This window comes from Zingiber officinale, chromosome 7A (genome assembly GCF_018446385.1).
Source record: "Zingiber officinale cultivar Zhangliang chromosome 7A, Zo_v1.1, whole genome shotgun sequence".
Classification (NCBI taxonomy): domain Eukaryota; kingdom Viridiplantae; phylum Streptophyta; class Magnoliopsida; order Zingiberales; family Zingiberaceae; genus Zingiber; species Zingiber officinale.
This window is the reverse complement of record NC_055998.1, coordinates 45981186-46000477: the sequence shown is the minus strand read 5'-3', so window position 1 is coordinate 46000477 and position 19292 is coordinate 45981186.

The window sequence follows — 19292 nt, the reverse complement described above, 5'->3', positions numbered from 1 at the left end:
CATATCTTTGGCATCTAAGACTTGGTCATATTAACTTAAGTAGGATTCAAAGGCTTATAGCCGATGGACTCTTAGATTCATTAGAGTTGGAAAATTTTCCAACCTGTGAATCTTGCTTGGAAGGTAAAATGACCAAGAGACCTTTTAAGACCAAGGGGTATAGTGCCAAAGATGTATTGGAACTAGCTCATTTTGATTTGTGTGGTCCTATGTCTATCTAGGTAAGAGGTGATTTTGAATACTTTGTCTCTTTTATAGATGATTATTCGAGATACGGATATATTTACTTAATGCGCCGCAAGTTTGCGTGCTTTGATAATTTCAAAGAGTACAAGGCTGATGTGGAGAAACGTCTTAGTAAAAGTATCAAAACACCACAGTCTGATCGTGGTGGTGAATAGCTCTTAGGAGAGTTTAGGAATTACTTGTCAAAAGCCGGGATTCAATCCCAGTTGTCTGCACCTGGTACACCCCAACAGAATGGTGTGGCAGAACGAAGGATTAAGACTCTTATGGAGATGGTTAGATTGATGATGAGTTATTCAGAATTACCCAATTCGTTTTGGGGATACGCTCTGGAAACAACAGCGCACATTCTGAACTTAGTTCCTTCTAAATCAGTACCTTCTACTCCCATAGAATTGTGGAATGGGCGAAAGCCCTGTCTAAGACATATACGGATTTGGGGTAGTCCAGCACATGTGCTGAAAGCAGATGTTGATTAGTTAGAATCTCGTACAAAAGTTCGAGTGTTTGTGGGTTATCGTAGAGGAACGAAAGGTGGTATATTTTATAGTCCTAAAAACCAGAAGGTCATTGTTAGCACCAATGCCCAATTTTTAGAAGAAGACTATGTAATGGACCACAAGCCCAAAAGTAAAATTATTCTAGAATAAATGAGAGAGGACACGTCTACTTCAGTACCAACAGTACAAGATGAAGTACCACAAGAGATTGCAACATGTGTCACACATGATACACAACCACAGATAGTGTCTGGTCGTAGTGGAAGGGTTGTGAGGCAACCTGAGAGATGCATGTTTTTGGGAGAGTCTTCGGACTTGATCCCGGGTAAACATGAACCTGATCCCCGGACACATGACGAAGCACTCCAAGATATAGATGCAGTATCTTGGTAAAAGGCAAAGAATTCTGAAATAGAGTCTATGTATTCTAATAAGGTCTGTGAGCTTGTAGAACCACAAAATGGTGTAAAAGTTATTGGATGCAAGTGGATCTACAAAAGGAAAAGAGGGATAGATGGGAAGGTAGAAACTTTCAAGGCAAGGTTGGTTGCGAAAGGGTATACTCAGAAAGAGGGAATCGATTATGAGGAGACTTTTTCGTTGGTAGCTATGCTAAAGTCTATCCGAAAACTCTTATCCATTGCTGCTCATATGGATTATGAGATTTCACAAATGGATGTCAAGACAGCTTTCCTTAATGGAAGTCTTGAAGAAAACATCCATATGAAGCAACCAGAGGGGTTCATTGAAAAGGGAAAAGAGCATCTAGTGTGCAAGCTGAATCGGTCTATTTATGTACTGAAGCAAGCTTCAAGATCTTGGAACATCCGGTTTAACGAAGTAATCCAGTCATATGGATTTATTCAATGTCCGGATGAGTCTTGTGTATACAAGAAGTGTAACGGAAACATGGTGGTATTTCTTGTACTATACGTAGATGATATTTTGTTAATTGACAACAATGTCAAAGTGTTATCGGACGTAATGGTATGGTTATCAAAACAATTTGATATTAAGAATTTAGGGGAATGTGCACACATTCTTGGGATCAAAGTCATAAGGGATCGTAAGAAAAGGATGTTGTGCCTATCTCAAGCTTCATATATAGATACAATTCTTGCTCGTTTTAGCATGCAGAACTCCAAAAAGGGTTTCTTACCTTTTAGGCATGGAGTAACTTTATCTAAAGAGATGTCTCCGAAGATATCAAAGGAGATATAGGACATGAAGGCAGTTCCCTATGCTTCGACTGTGGGAAGCCTAATGTATGTAATGCTCTGTATGAGACTTGATATCTGTTTTACCGTGGGCATGGTTACCAGATATCAGAGTAACCCTGGACAAGGACATTGGACTACTGTAAAGCATATATTGAAGTACCTTAGAAGGACTAGAGATTATATGCTAGTTTACCAAGCAGACGATTTACTACCTATGTGTTACACGGATTCAGATTTCCAATAAGATAGGGACAACAGTAAGTCTACATCAGGCTACGTGTTTACTTTAGGAGGTGGATCCATTGCATAGAGGAGTGTTAAGCAGAAATGCATTCCAGACTCAACCATGGAAGCTGAGTATGTGGCAGCCTCTGAGGCAGTCAAAGAAGCTGTATGGCTCAGAAACTTCCTAATGGACTTAGATGTGATTCCTGATTTGTCCAAAATCATCACAATTTATTGTGATAATAGCAGTGCAGATGCAAACTTGAAGGAACCACGAGCTCATAAGGCGAGTAATCATATAAAGCGCAAGTACCACCTGATACAAGACATCGTCAAGCGAGGAGAAGTTGTCATCGCCAAGATTGCATCAGTAGATAACCTAGCAGATCCTTTCACTAAGGCCCTTCTGGCGAAAGCTTTTGATCGGCATGTGGAGGGGATGGGAATCAGTTGTATGGCAGCAGATATGGCAGCTTAGTCTTTTAGTATAAGTGGGGGATTGTTAGAGTGTATACTAAAAGCCTAGCTTTTGTAAACATTTATTTATGAAATAAAAGAATCACATTGGTCAGACATTTTATTTGTTAAGTGTAGTTGTTCAATTAATTTATAATGTAGATAACATTGTTAGTGGTGTCACACACAGAAGATCATGTTATCAGTTCTTTATAAATTATAAACAGTTGCTCACGACTAAGATGGAAAGGAACAAACCATTAGAATAGTCGTAGTGTAATTAGGTATTAGTTTATCATGACTAATAAATTACACTAGTACACTCTAAGTGTGTTGAGTAGGACTATTTTACATAAGTTCTTTTTATACTGACTTAATAAAAGAACTAGACCTTAGTTATTATAAAAGTGTGTGCTCTTAATCCTAATATAATAACAAGCATATATATTTAGTATTTATTTCTTTAACTTATCAAAAGGTGAGATTTAACTTTGTAAATCAATATGCCCGATAAGTTGGGAAATGATATTACTTATAGTGTGTGTTGTTGATTATAGAAGGAAACTGTGTCCTAGTAATCTAGGTTGAGAATGTCCCCAAGAGGAGCTCATAAGGATTGTCATGTTAAACCCTACAGGTGGACTTAGCCCGATATGACAATAAGTTTGAGTGGTACTACTTTTGGACTAAGACATTAATTATAGTGAGTTGTCAGTAACTCAATTAAATTAATGGACATTCGTTATCTTAAACATAGGGAGACTAACACACTCATGATAAGAAGGAGCCCATATTGTAATTTGGGATTGGTGCGGTAGTAGAATAATAACTCTCTATCGGAATTAGTTATTATTGATGAACTTGAGTTGTGAGTTCGGGGCGAACACGGGATACTCAAGCTCATCGGAAGGCCAAAACCAATTTCTCCTCTAGGTCCCTGTCGTAGCCTTATTAAAGCCTGAAGTCCATCCAAATAAAAGCCCTTCTTGGTGTCCAAGAGAGGGTCGACCTAAGACTTGGTGACCAAGCCAAGGGTCGGCCACCATCTTCTCTTAAGGGGTCGGCCCCTTGCATGGTGTCCAAGGAAAAAGGGGTCGGCCATATTAATTCAAAAGTGAAGGGGTGTTTTGAATTTTAAAATTTTCTCTTTGTAGAATACTATAAGTTTTAAAAGAGAAATTTTAAAATGAAAAACTTTCTTTATTTGAATTAGGCCACATGGTTTAATAGAGAGTTTTAAAAGTTTTAACACTTTCCTTTTTTAACCATCCTCATGGTTTTAGAAAAAAGGAAGAGAAGTTTTAAATTAAAATTTTCTATTTTTGTAAACATGTTAAAAAAGGAAATTTTTAGAAGAGAAGTTTTAAATTTTAAAACAAGGTTTTAATTTTTAAAACTTTCCTTTTTTAACATCTACTTTAAGAAAGAGAGCTTGTAAAATTTTATAAGAAGATTTCTTCTTTTATGAAATTTTATTAAAATTATTTTTCCTTCTTGATGATGTGGCCGGCCACCCTTGCTTGGTGCCCAAGCAAGGGCCGGCCAATCTAGCCAATCAATCTTTGATTGATGATTGATTCAATCAACAGGAAAGAAAAGGAAAAATAAAAAGGGAAAAGGAAAAACAAGAGGAAGATTTTAATTTTTGTAAAAAGTCTTTCCTTATTTGCCTTGGGCAAGTAATATAAAAGAAGGGGAGATGAGGCCTCATGTGATAACAATTCTTATTCTCTTGTTGGTGATCCTCTTGTGGCCGACCCTCTCTCCCTCTCTTTTCCCTTTGCTCTCTTTATCTCCTTGGTGGTGGTGGTGGCCGAAACTTAGAGATGAAGGAGAAGCTATTTGGGTGATGTTCATCTTGGAGGTTCGTCGCCCACACGACGTCCAAGGTGAGGCGAGGAATATGGTACAAGATCTTGAGGTCATTAACATATAAAGAGAAGGTATAACTAGTAATTTTCTTCCGCATCATGCTAGTTATTTTTCTTTGTATGAATTCCAAATACAAGAGGCACTAGATTCTAGTTTTTTCGAATTTGCTATTCGAGTTTGTGTTTTTTTGTTTTTCGAATTTGTGATTCGATTGTTTCTTTTGGTTAAACCTAGAGTTATATAAGGAAATTAAATATTAGCTTTCCTTAAAAGACATTGTCTAGGAAGTGGTGGTTGCTCCCATATCCAAGAAGGTCTAGTGCCTCGTCATGTTTAACCTGGAAGCCAATTTTGGAAATTAATATTTAATTGAATTTATAACATAGGTGGATTTGGATCAATAGTGTTAAGTTCCTCTTGCGATCTAAGTCTAAACAATTAAGAACATATAATTTAAATTTGGAATCACTAATGTTAAGTTCCGTTTGTGATTCCTAATTTAACTTCTAAAGAACACAATAGGTTATTTAGGAAAGGTTCGGCACTTGTATAAAATTTTTGTATAATGGAACCGGTACGATTTTCCTAGGACTAACCAACAATTGGTATCAGAGCTAGAGTTTGCCTCTGTGTGTTTTGGTTTTCAAATTAATTATGCACATGCCGTACATAATTTAGGTAGGATAATAGTAGGATGTGCTAACTTTGTGGTTGCAGGCTCCAACTTTTATGGCATTGTGATTGGACCCTTGGACATGTCATGGGCATTATTTTTGTGTGTGCATGATTGTATGTATCAAATACAGCAGGAGCTGTATTAGTTTTAGATTTTTACTTTTTTGTTCGATCTAGAATACATGTACATTCCTTTGTGTAATATAGGATCGATATATGTAAAATTCTATTTTTGTCGCGGATCATATCTTTGCGAAGCGTGGTGCATTTGGAGGACTAGAGGCGCAGCAGAAAAGGAAGCTCGATAGATGCGATGACTGGACCCGATGGCAGTGGCTAAAGATGGCATCAGCTAGGGTCAGAGCATATTGAAGACAGTGATGGAAAAGACTATAATAGTTGGAAAATTAATTTCCAAATTTATTGCTTTTATTTACTGTGATGTTTGTGTGCATGATATGCTAGCATAGGTTAAAATCCTCAATTTTAAATAACTAAGTGGGAGAGGAATTTTAATAAATTCCACGGTCACAATTACTGGTTTGTAAGTGATGTAAACAAACTTGCGCGTTGGCTCTGAGTGCCTTCCTCCATATCGGATGAGTTTGTTTGTGGATCACTAGATCAAACTTCTATTTTGGATGACTAAAGGAAATTAATCAAGAGCATGTGATCTTCCCCATCGGAAGGGACACAATCTTATTAATGGACTAAATGTTAAGTAATGGTATACACTTAGGCACGTCTAATAGTATCCTTCCCATCGGAGTCATTGCTATTATTTGTGTGACCGAAGGAAAACCAACTATTAATTTTATTTGTCATAAAGTTAGGTTGACAAGAATAAAATTAATGGATAAAACCTTCTCTTACAAATGTTTGATTTTATATAGGTCCACACTATCGTGGCATGCAAAATTCACGGTGATTTGAGGTATTGGTTAATTAAAAATAGTATTGTTTGAGGAATCAATATTATTCTAAATTTAGAGTTCTGACCAAAATTTATTTTGTGATTCTTAGGATGACTTTCAACCCACTGTACATTATATTGAAAAAGAACAGACTTACTGGTCCCAACTATATAGATTGGAAAAGAAACCTGGATATTGTCTTAACTGCTGAAAGCTATAAGTTTGTACTTTCATAGGTATGTCCAGAAACACCTAACAATGATTCTACCCCAGAGGAGATTGAGTATTATAAGGAATAGGTAAAGGCAGATGAGATGGCGCGGTGTTACATTTTGGCTTCAATATCAAATGTGTTGCAACTTCAGCATCAGGACTTACCAACGACTTATGATATAACGAACAATCTCAAAGAACTCTTTGGGCACCAGAGTCGGACTGCTAGGCAAGAGGCAATGAGAAAGTTAATGACAACTACCATGTCGGAGGGAACACCCGTTAGGGATCATATCCTCAAAATGATGGCTTATTTGAATGAAATACAAGTCCTTGGAGGTGAAATCGATGGGGAAACCCAGGTCGATATAATTCTCCAAACGCTACCCAGAAGTTTTGAGCAGTTCCGCCTGAACTATAACATGAACAAAAGGGGGTATACATTGGCGAAACTTCTGACAGAACTACAGGTAGCAGAAGGTATATTTCGTAACAATGCTCAGATTCACTATGCTAAAAATGGTTCTACTTCTAAGTCGAAAGGCAAGAAGAAGAAGAAACAAGTTGTTTCAGCAAAGAAGGTGAATACACCTCTTGGGACAGGACCAAAAGATAGAATGAAGAAGCCGAAGGGAAAGTGCTTCATCTGCAAGCAGGCTGGACATTGGAAGGCAGACTGTCCTTGTAGGAATCAGAACAATAAAGGTATATCTTAGTCTCTAGTAGTTGAAACATATTTAGCGGTGTTATCTATCAACACATGGTGTGTAGATACGGGAGCCACTGATCATGTCTACCACTCTTTACAGGGGTTCAGGAAACCCGATGACTATTTGAAGGAGAGATAACTGTCTACATGGGCAATGCTACTAAGGTGGCGGCTGTTGTAGTGGGAGATGTCTGCTTATCTTTTGATAGGAATAGACGCATGGTTTTAAGAAATTGTCTTTATGCACTCATTTTAGAAAGAATTTAATTTCAGTTTCTAAACTGTATTTGGATGGATATTCTGTTTCTTTTAATTACATTGTGGTTATAAAGAGAAATAGGGTTATTATCTGTTCTGGTGCATTGGTTGACAATTTATATATTTTAAATCCCATTTCTTCCACAAAGCAACAAATGGAAGTTAATAACACATCTTCTAATTCCAATAAGAGAAAGGAACCTTCGAAGATGAATCAAACATATCTTTGGCATCTAAGGCTTGGTCATATTAACTTAAGTAGGATTCAAAGGCTTATAGCCGATGGACTCTTAGATTCATTAGAGTTGAAAAATTTTCCAACCTGTGAATCTTGCTTGGAAGGTAAAATGACCAAGAGACCTTTTAAGGCCAAGGGGTATAGAGCCATAGATGTGTTAGAACTAGTTCATTTTGATTTGTGTGGTCCTATGTCTATCCAGGTAAGAAGTGATTTTGAATACTTTGTCTCTTTTATAGACGATTATTCAAGATACGGATATATTTACTTAATGCGTCGCAAGTTTGAGTGCTTTGATAAGTTCAAAGAGTACGAGGCTGATGTGGAGAAACGTCTTGGTAAAAGTATCAAAACACCACGGTCTGATCGTGGTGGCGAATACCTTTTAGGAGAGTTTAGGAATTACTTATCGAAGGTCGGGATTCAATCCCAGTTGTCTGCACCTGGTACGCCCCAACAGAATGGTGTGGCAGAACGAATGATTAAGACTCTTATGGAGATGGTTAGATTGATGATGAGTTATTCAGAATTACCAAATTCGTTTTGGGGATATGCTCTGGAAACAACAGTGCACATTCTGAACTTAGTTCCTTCTAAATCAGTACCTTCTACTCCCACAGAATTGTGGAATAGGCGAAAGCCCTGTCTAAGACATATACGGATTTGGGCTAGTCCAGCACATGTGCTGAAAGCAGATGTTGATTAGTTAGAATCTCGTACAGAAGTTCGCATGTTTGTGGGTTATCCTAGTGGAATGAAAGGTGATTTATTTTATAATCCTAAAAACCAGAAGGTCATTGTTAGCACCAATGCCCAATTTTTAGAAGAAGACTATATAATGGACCAGAAGCCCAAAAGTAAAATTATTCTAGAAGAAATGAGAGAGGACAGGTCTACTTCAGTACCAACAGTACAAGATGAAGTACTACAAGAGACTATAACACGTGTCACACATGATACACAACCACAGATAGTGCCTCGTCTTAGTGGGAGGGTTGTGAGGCAACCTGAGAGACTCATGTTTTTGGGAGAGTCTTCAGACTTGATCCCGGGTAAACATGAACCTGATCCCCGGACATATATCGAAGCACTCCAAGATATAGATGCAGTATCTTGGCAAAAGGCAATCAATTCTGAAATAAAGTCTATGTATTTTAATAAGGTCTGGGAGCTTGTAGAACCACCAAATGGTGTAAAAGTTATTGGATGTAAGTGGATCTACAAAAGGAAAAGAGGGACAGACGGGAAGGTAGAAACCTTCAAGGCAAGGTTGGTTGCGAAAGGGTATACTCAGAAAGAGGGAATCGATTATGAGGAGACTTTTTCGCCGGTAGCTATGCTAAAGTCTATCCGGAAACTCTTATCCATTGCTGCTCATATGGATTATGAGATTTCGCAAATGGATGTCAAGATAGCTTTCCTTAATGGAAGTCTTGAAGAAAACATCCATATGAAGTAACCAGAGGGGTTCATTGAAAAGGGAAAAGAGCATCTAGTGTGCAAGCTGAATCGGTCTATTTATGAACTGAAGCAAGCTTCAAGATCTTGGAACATCCGGTTTAACGAAGTAATCCAGTCATATGGATTTATTCAGTGTCCGGATGAGTCTTGTGTATACAAGAAATGTAACGGAAACATGGTGGTATTTCTTGTACTATACTTAGATGATATTTTGTTAATTGACAACAATGTCAAAGTGTTATCAGACGTAAGGGTATGGTTATCCAAACAATTTGATATGAAGAACTTAGGGGAATGTGCACACATTCTTGGGATCAAAGTCATAAGGGATCGTAAGCAAAGGATGTTGTGCCTATCTCAAGCTTCATATATAGATACAATTCTTTCTTATTTTAGCATGCAGAACTCCAAAAAGTGTTTCTTACCTTTTAGGCATGGAGTAATTTTATCTAAAGATATGTCTCCGAAGACATCAAAGGAGATAGAGGACATGAAGGCAGTTCCTTATGCTTCGGCTGTGGGAAGCCTAATGCATGTAATGCTCTGTATGAGACCTGATATCTGCTTTATCGTGGGCATGGTTGCCAGATATCAGAGTAACCCTGGACAAGGACATTGGACTACTATAAAGCATATATTGAAGTACCTTAGAAGGACTAGAGATTATATGCTAGTTTACCAAGCAGACAATTTGCCACCTGTGGGTTACACGGATTCAGATTTCCAATCAGATAGGGACAACAGTAAGTCTACATCTGGCTACGTGTTTACTTTAGGAGGTGGTGCCATTGAATAGAGGAGTGTTAAGCAGAAATGCATTCCAGACTCAACCATGGAAGCTGAGTATGTGGCAGCCTCTGAGGTAGTCAAAGAAGCTGTATGGCTCTGAAACTTCCTAATGGACTTAGATGTGATTCCTGATTTATCCAAAATCATCACAATTTATTGTGATAATAGCAGTGCAGATTCAAACTCGAAGGAACCACTAGCTCATAAGGCGAGTAATCATATAGAGCGCAAGTACCACCTGATACGAGACATCGTCAAGCTAGGAGAAGTTGTCATCGCCAAGATTGCATCAGCAGATAACCTGGTAGATCCTTTCACTAAGGCCCTTCTGGCGAAAAATTTTGATCGGCATCTGGAGGGGATGGGAATCAGATGTATGGCAGCAGATATGACAGCTTAGTCTTTTAGTATAAGTGGGAGATTGTTAGAGTGTATACTAAAAGCCTAGCTTTTGTAAACATTTATTTATGAAATAAAAGAATCACATTGGTCAAATGTCTACATTTTATTTGTTAAGTGTAGTTGTTCAATTAATTTATAATGTAGATAACATTGTTAGTGGTGTCACACACAGAAGATCATGTTATCAGTTCTTTATAAATTATAAACAGTTACTCACGACTAAGATGGAAAGGAACAAACCATTAGAATAGTCGTAGTGTAATTAGGTATTAGTTTATCTTGACTAATAAATTACACTAGTACACTCTAAGTTTATTGAGTAGGACCATTTTAGGTAAGTTCTTTTTATACTGACTTAATAAAAGAACTAGACCTTAGTTATTATAGAAGTGTGTGCTCTTAATCCTAATATAATAACAAGCATATATATTTAGTATTTATTTCTTTAACTTATCAAAGGGTGAGATTTAACTTGGTAAATCAATATGCCCGATAAGTTGGGAAATGATATTATTTATAGTGTGTGTTGTTGATTATAGAAGGAAACTGTGTCCTAGTAATCTAGGTTGAGAATGTCCCCTAGAGGAGCTCATAAGGATAGTCATGTTAAACCCTGCAAGTGGACTTAGTCCGATATGACAATAAGTTTGAGTGGTACTACTTTTGGAGTAAGACATTAATTATAGTGAGTTGTCAGTGACTCAATTAAATTAATGGACATTCGTTATCTTAAACACAGGGAGACTAACACACTCATGATAAGAAGGAGCCCATATTGTAATTTGGGATTGGTGCGGTAGTACAATAATAACTCTCTATTGGAATTAGGTATTATTGATGAACTTGAGTTGTGTGTTCGAGGCGAACACGGGATACTCAGGCTCATCGGAAGGCCAAAACCAATTTCTCCTCTAGGTCCCTGTCGTAGCCTTATTAAAGCCTGAAGTCCATCTAAATAAAAGCCCTTCTTGGTGTCCAAGAGAGGTCGACCCAAGACTTGGTGACCTAGCCAAGGGCCGACCACCATCTTCTCTTAAGGGGCCGACCCCTTGCATGGTGTCCAAGCAAAAAGGGGTCGGCCATATTAATTCAAAAGTGAAGGGGTGTTTTGAATTTTTAAAATTTTCTCTTTGTAGAATACTATAAGTTTTAAAAGAGAAATTTTAAATTGGAAAACTTTCCTTATTTGAATTAGGCCACATGGTTTAATAGAGAGTTTTAAAAGTTTTAAAACTTTCCTTTTTTAACCATCCTCATGGTTTTAGAAAAAAGGAAGAGAAGTTTTAAAATTAAAATTTTCTATTTTTGTAAACATATTAAAAAAGGAAATTTTTAGAAGAGAAGTTTTAAATTTTGAAACATGGTTTTAATTTTTAAAACTTTCCTTTTTTAACATCCACTTTAAGAAAGAGAGCTTGTAAAATTTTATAAGAAGATTTCTTCTTTTATGAAATTTTATTAAAATTATTTTTCCTTCTTGATGATGTGGCCGGCCACCCTTACTTGGTGCCCAAGAAAGGGCCAGCCGATCAAGCCAATCAATCTTTGATTGATGATTGATTGAATCAAGAGGAAAGAAAAGGAAAAATAAAAAATGAAAAGGAAAAACAAGAGGAAGATTTTAATTTTTTTTAAAAAGTCTTTCCTTATTTTCCTTGGGCAAGTAATATAAAAGAAGGGGAGATGAGGCCTCATGTGATAACAATTCTTATTCTCTTGTTGGTGATCCTCTTGTGGTCGGCCCTCTCTCCCTCTCTTTTCCCTTTGCTCTCTTTTTCTCCTTGGTGGTGGTGGTGGCCAAAACATAGAGACGAAGGAAAAGCTATTTGGGTGGTGTTCATCTTGGAGGTTCGTTGCCCACACGACGTCCAAGGCGAGGCGAGGAATACGGTAGAAGATCTCGAGGTCATTAGCATACAAAGAGAAGGCATAACTAGTAATCTTCTTCCGCATCATGCTAGTTATTTTTCTTTGTATGAATTCTAAATACAAGAGGCATTAGATTCTAGTTTTTCGAATTTGTTATTCGAGTTTGTGTTTTTTTGTTTTTCGAATTTTTGATTCGATTATTTCTTTTGGTTAAACCTAGAGTTATATAAGGAAATTAAATATTAACTTTCCTTAAAAGACTTTGTCTAGGAAGTGGTGGTTGCTCCCATATCCAAGAAGGCCTAGTGCCTCGTCATGTTTAACCTGGAAGTCAATTTTAGAAATTAATATTTAATTTAATTTATAACATAGGTGAATTTGGATCAATAGTGTTAAGTTCCTCTTGCGATCCAAGTCTAAACAATTAAGAACATATAAGTTAAATTTGGAATCACTAATGTTAAGTTTCGTTTGCGATTCCTAATTTAACTTCTAAAGAACACAGTAGGTTATTTAGGAAAGGTTCGATACTTATATAAAATTTTTGTACAATAGAACCGGTACGATTTTCCTAGGACTAACCAACAATTGGTATCAGAGCTAGGGTTTGCCTCTGTGTGTTTTGGTTTTCAAATTAATTATGCACATGCCGTATATAATTTAGACAGGATAATAGTAGGATGTGCTAACTTTGTGGTTGCAGGCTCCAACTATTATGACATATAGATATTGTGTGTGATTGGACCCTTGGACATGTCAAGGGCATTATTTTTGTGTGTGCATGATTGTATGTATCAAATACAGTAGGAGCTGTATTAGTTTTAGATTTTTACTTTTTTGTTCGATTTAGAATACATGTACATTCCTTTGTGTAATATAGGATCGATATATGTAAAATTCTATTTTTGTCGCGGATCATATCTTTGTGAAGCGTGGTGCATTTGGAGGACTAGAGGCGCAGCAGAAAAGGAAGCTCGATAGATGCAAGGACCCAATGGCAGTGGCTAAAGATGGCAGCAGCTAGGGTTAGAGCATATTGAAGACAGTGATGGAAAAGGCTATAATAGTTGGAAAATTAATTTCCAAATTTATTGCTTTTATTTACTATGATGTATGTGTGCATGATATGCTAGCATAGGTTAAAATCCTCAATTTTAAATAACTAAGTGGGAGAGGAATTTTAATAAATTCCACGGTCGCCATTACTGGTTTGTAAGTGATGTAAAGAAACTTGCGCGTTGGCTTTGAGTGCCTTCCTCCATATCGAATGAGTTTGTTTGTGGATCACTATATCAAACTTCTATTTTGGATGACTATAGGAAATTAATCAAGAGCATGTGATCTTCCCATCGGAAGGGACACAATCTTATTAATGGACTAAGTGTCAAGTAATGGTATACACTTAGGCATGTCTAATAGTATCCTACACATCGGAGTCATTGCTATTATTTGTGTGACCGAAGGAAAACCAACTATTAATTTTATTTGTCATAAAGTTAGGTTGACAAGTATAAAATTAATGGATAACCTTCTCTTACAAATGTTTGATTTTCTATAGGTCCACACTATCGTGGCATGCAAAATTCACGGTGATTTGAGGTGTTGGTTAATTAAAAATAGTATTGTTTGACGAATCAATATTATTCTAAATTTAGAGTCCTGACCAAAATTTATTTTGTGATTTTTAGGATGACTTTCAATCCACTGTACATTATATTAAAAGAGAACAAACTTACTAGTACCAACTATATAGATTGGAAAAGAAACCTGGATATTGTCTTAACTACTGAAAGCTATAAGTTTGTACTGTCAGAGGTATGTCCAGAAACATCTAAGAATGATTCTACCCCAGAGGAGATTGAGTATTATAAAGCATAGGTAAAGGCAGATGAGATGGCGCGGTGTTACATTTTGGCTTCAATGTCAAATGTATTGCAACATCAGCATCAGGACTTACCAACGACTTATGATATAATGAACAATCTCAAAGAACTCTTTGGGCACTAGAGTCGGACTGCTAGGCAAGAGGCAATGAGAAAGTTAATGACAACTACCATGTCAGAGGGAACACCCGTTAGGGATCATATCCTAAAATGATGGCTTATTTGAATGAAATACAAGTCCTTGGAGGTGAAATCGACGGGGAAACCTAGGTCAATATAATTCTCCAAACGCTACCCAGAAGTTTTGAGCAGTTTTGCCTGAACTATAACATGAACAAAAGGGAGTATACATTGGCGGAACTTCTGACAGAACTACAGGCAGTAGAAGGTATATTTCGTAACAGTGCTCAGATTCACTATGCTGAAAATGGTTCTACTTCTAAGTCGAAAGGCAAGAAGAAGAAGAAACAAGTTGTTTTAGCAAAGAAGGTGAATACACCTTTAGGGACAAGACCAAAAGCTAGAATGAAGAAGTCCAAGGGCAAGTGCTTCATCTGCAAGCAGGCTGGACATTGGAAGGCAGACTGTCTTTGTAGGAATCAGAACAATAAAGGTATATCTTATTCTCTAGTAGTTGAAACATATTTAGCGGTGTTATCTATCAACACTTGGTGTGTAGATATGGGAGCCACTGATCATGTCTACAACTCTTTGCAGGGGTTCCAGGAAACCCGATGACTATTTGAAGGAGAGATAACTGTCTACATGGGCAATGCTACTAAGGTGGTGGCTGTTGTAGTGGGAGATGTCTACTTATCTTTTGATAGGAATAGAAGCTTGGTTTTAAGAAATTGTCTTTATGCACGCATTTTAGAAAGAATTTAATTTCAGTTTCTAAACTGTATTTGGATGGATATTCTGTTTCTTTTAATTACAATGTGGTTACAAAGAGAAATAGGGTTATTATCTGTTCTGGTGCATTGGTTGGCAATTTATATATTTTAAATCCAATTTCTTCCACAAAGCAACAAATGAAAATTAATAACACATCTTCTAATTCCAATAAGAGAAAGGAACCCTCAAAGATGAATCTAACATATCTTTGGCATCTATGGCTTGGTCATATTAACTTAAGTAGGATTAAAAGGCTTAAAGCCAATGGACTCTTAGATTCATTAGAGTTGGAAAATTTTCCAACCTGTGAATCTTGCTTGGCAGGTAAAATGACCAAGAGACCTTTTAAGACCAAGGGGTATAGAGCCAAAGATGTGTTAGAACTGGTTCATTTTGATTTGTGTGATCCTATGTGTATCCAGGCAAGAGGTTGTTTTGAATACTTTGTTTATTTTATAGACAATTATTCGAGATACGGATACATTTATTTAATGCGCTGCAAGTCTGAGTGCTTTGATAAGTTCAAAGAGTACAAGATGATGTGGAGAAACGTCTTGGTAAAAGTATCAAAACTCTACGGTCTGATCATGGTGGCGAATACCTCTTAGGAGAGTTTAGGAATTACTTATCAGAGGCCGGGATTCAATCCCAGTTATCTGCACCTGGTACAGCCCAACAGAATGGTGTGGCAGAACGAAGGATTAAGACTCTTCTGGAGATGGTTAGATCGATGATGAGTTATTCAGAATTACCAAATTCGTTTTGGGGATATGCTCTAAAAATAACAGCGCTCATTCTGAACTTAGTAGCTTCTAATTCAGTACCTTCTACTCCCTCAGAATTGTGGAATGGGCGAAAGCCCAGTCTAAGACATATTCGGATTTGGGGTAGTCCAGTACATGTTCTGAAAGCAGATGCTGAGAAGTTAGAATCTCGTACAGAAGTTCACGTGTTTGTGGGTAATCCTAGAGGAACGAAAGGTGGTTTAATTTATAGTCCTAAAGACCAAAAGATCATTGTTACCACCAATGCCCAATTTTTAGAAGAAGACTATATAATGGACCACAAGCCCAAAAGTAAAATTGTTCTAGAAGAAATGAGAGAGGACACGTTTACTTCAGTACCAATAGTACAAGATGAAGTACCACAAGAGACTGCAACACGTGTCACACATGATACACAACCACAGACTGTGCGTCGTCATAGTGGGAGGGTTGTGAGGCAACCTGAGAGATTCATGTTTTTGGGAGAGTCTTCGGACTTGATCCCGGGTAAACATGAACCTGATCCCCGAACATATGACGAAGCACTCCAAGATATAGATGCAGTATCTTGGCAAAAGGCAATGAATTCTGAAATAGAGTCTATACTGAATCGGTTTACTTATGGACTAAAGCAAACTTCAAGATCTTGGAACATCCGGTTTAATAAAGTGATCCTGTCATATGGATTTATTCAGTGTCTGGATGAGTCTTGTGTTTACAAGAAGTGTAACGGAAACGTGGTGGTATTTCTTGTACTATACGTAGATGATATTTTGTTAATTGACAACAATGTTAAAGTATTATCGGACATAAGGGTATGGTTATCCAAATAATTTAATATGAAGGACTTAGGAGAATGTGCACACATTCTTGGGATCAAATTCATAAGGGATTGCAAGAAAAGGATGTTGTGTCTATCCCAAGCTTCATATATAGATACAATTCTTGCTCATTTTAGCATGCAGAACTCCAAGAAAGGTTTCTTACCTTTTAGGCATGGAGTATCTTTATCTATAGAGATGTCTTCGAACACATCAAAGGAGATAGAAGGCATGAAGGCAGTTCCTTATGCTTCGGCTGTGGGAAGCCTAATGTATGCAATGCTCTGTACGAGACCTAATATCTGTTTTACCGTGGCCATGGTTAGCAGATATTAGAATAACCCTGGACAAAGACATTGGACTGTTATAAGCATATATTAAATACCTTAGAAGGACTAGAGATTATATGCTAGTTTACCATGCAGACGATTTGCTCCTTGTGGGTTACACGGATTCAGACTTCCTATCAGATAGGGACAACAATAATTCTACATCAGACTTTGTGTTTACTTTAGGAGGTGGAGCTATTGCATGGAGGAGTATTGCATCAAGAGATCGCGGGTCTTGGAGTAGGATCGACATAGGCTCCGAACCAAGTAACCAAAACAAGTTCTTTTATTTTCCTCTACACTACTCTTTTTTAATGATTCAAAAGAAAAAGCTTAAATAAGCAATATTCACCCCTCCCCCCCCCCCCCTATCACTTCTTCTCAATCCTTCACTCAGACCTTATAGTGCGGCTTGACCAAAGAGGGGATAAATCGAGTTGGACCATTCAATAGCACAAAGGGTCTTTAGCAAAAATTAATCGATCTTCATGAAGGAACCTCTGACGCTAAGGTATGTATGAAAGATATGTTTTTGAATAAATTATATAACATGAAAATGTAGAATGAAGACTTGTTACACCCCCGAGGAGTCCCTGCCGACAAAAATCCGACAGCATCTCCCCTGTACCGGTGACAATATGAATCCTGAATACATAGCCCTCAGGGCCTCACAATCCTCAACCAACACGGCCAGAACATATACCATAATGTAAATAAAACATTCCACATAGTTTAATAAAGACAACCTCCGGCTGATAACACAATACGAAAAGAAGAGAAACGGTATTAAAACATCGCAGATATATATATATATATATATATATAACATACTCCACTACAATGATAGAAACACAACCCACCAAAAGAAACATTCGCAACAGAAAAATGAGGGTATCATACCCCAAAACTCGATATTAAAATCCACAAACGCAAGACTACACATCATGAGTCTGTAGATCACATAGGAAGGAAACAAAAGACCAAAAATAGTAACTGTCGCGACATGGAGAGGGGACTAGCAACTGGAACCTCCTGACGACTTCAGCATGAAATAAGAATTAATCAACGGAGTGAGTTCAATGAACTTAGAGGGTATCTAGCAAACATGCATAGTAATATAACTATCAGTAATAATCATGCAGTACAATCCCCTGAATAATAATAGATAAAGCAAACTATACAACGGAAGAAACTGTACTCACCAGGACCTTCTATCCTGACATAAGAGTGTGGACCATACAAACAGATGCAGGATCGTTAGGCCAAATACATAATGTCTCCTGTATGCATGTCAATCATATGCAGCCACCAAAATACAGAATCAAAAATGTAGCAATCGCATATAAATAAATGTAATCCATGAAATATGGTGCAAATGATATGGTCACCCTAGACGCCAGTCAGCTACCGCCATCGCGATGATGAGGTCGAGTAGGTAGGGCTATGACAACTGTACACTTTACCATCACTATCCCTGAGTAACCGAATGGACAAAATGTTGTCAGAGTACACCTATCCTCCTACCCCAACAAAATCGGGGAGCCGAAGCTCTCATCTCCCTGTGTCATAGTCAAGAGGAGGAATCCCTGTCTGCTACCACCCCGTGTCACCACTACCCATGAGTTGCACACACCCTACCTGATGTACCTCTAACCCATGAATGGTTGTGTGTGCAGATCATGTAACTGGCGATGTGCTCAACTACAAAGGAGTTGACAATCGCATAACATGCAATCATGCAAGATGGTACATGACACTAAGCTTGCAACACCTGACAATATGCGCCTCCATACGATGTGTACCAAAAAGAACGATGAAGCCATAACAATAAACTAGATATCATAATGTCTAGGTACACATGCTAGGTATAACTAGTAGCTAGTCCTGTACCAAGTAATGCATCGTTTGTCGCTACTTCTATGAACATAATTACACATGACAAGAATCAAGATGATATAGGTCTGAATGTGTAACAAATAAAAACAAAGGCATACAATAGATATCAAGTAGTGACATACTAAGGTAGATATAAACATAACAATTACTACTAGCTATAACATACTATGTATATCATAATGATAATATTAAAAGAAGATAAGTTAAAGGTACTCTTATGATTCCGCAAGTGCACGATTTTGTCGTCAGTAATATATAAGATTGTTGAACCATAGGGGTTGTTGATTAGGCATTAGAGATGTCACAAAATAAGTTATCTAGACGATCGAAAGTTGACTTTGATGCATACGAACTAACGATTGTGATTAAAGAGAGGAAAAGAAGGTTGTGACGAAGAGAGAAGAGAGAGAGAGAATTGATCTTGGAGGGAATGAGCTTTGGGAGATGGATTCTAGGATTTCGGTTTCATTATAATACTAGGAGATATTATATAGATTGCTTAGTTTCTACCCTCTATGTCCATGCTCTTGTAGGAAGTTAAATTGGTCAATATCCCTAAGTATCGAATAGAGATGATTCCTATGAAATCCTATAACGGTTAACCCCTGTCACGAGGGCGCCTTGGTAGATCACAGGAATACATGTCTAGTAAAATAAC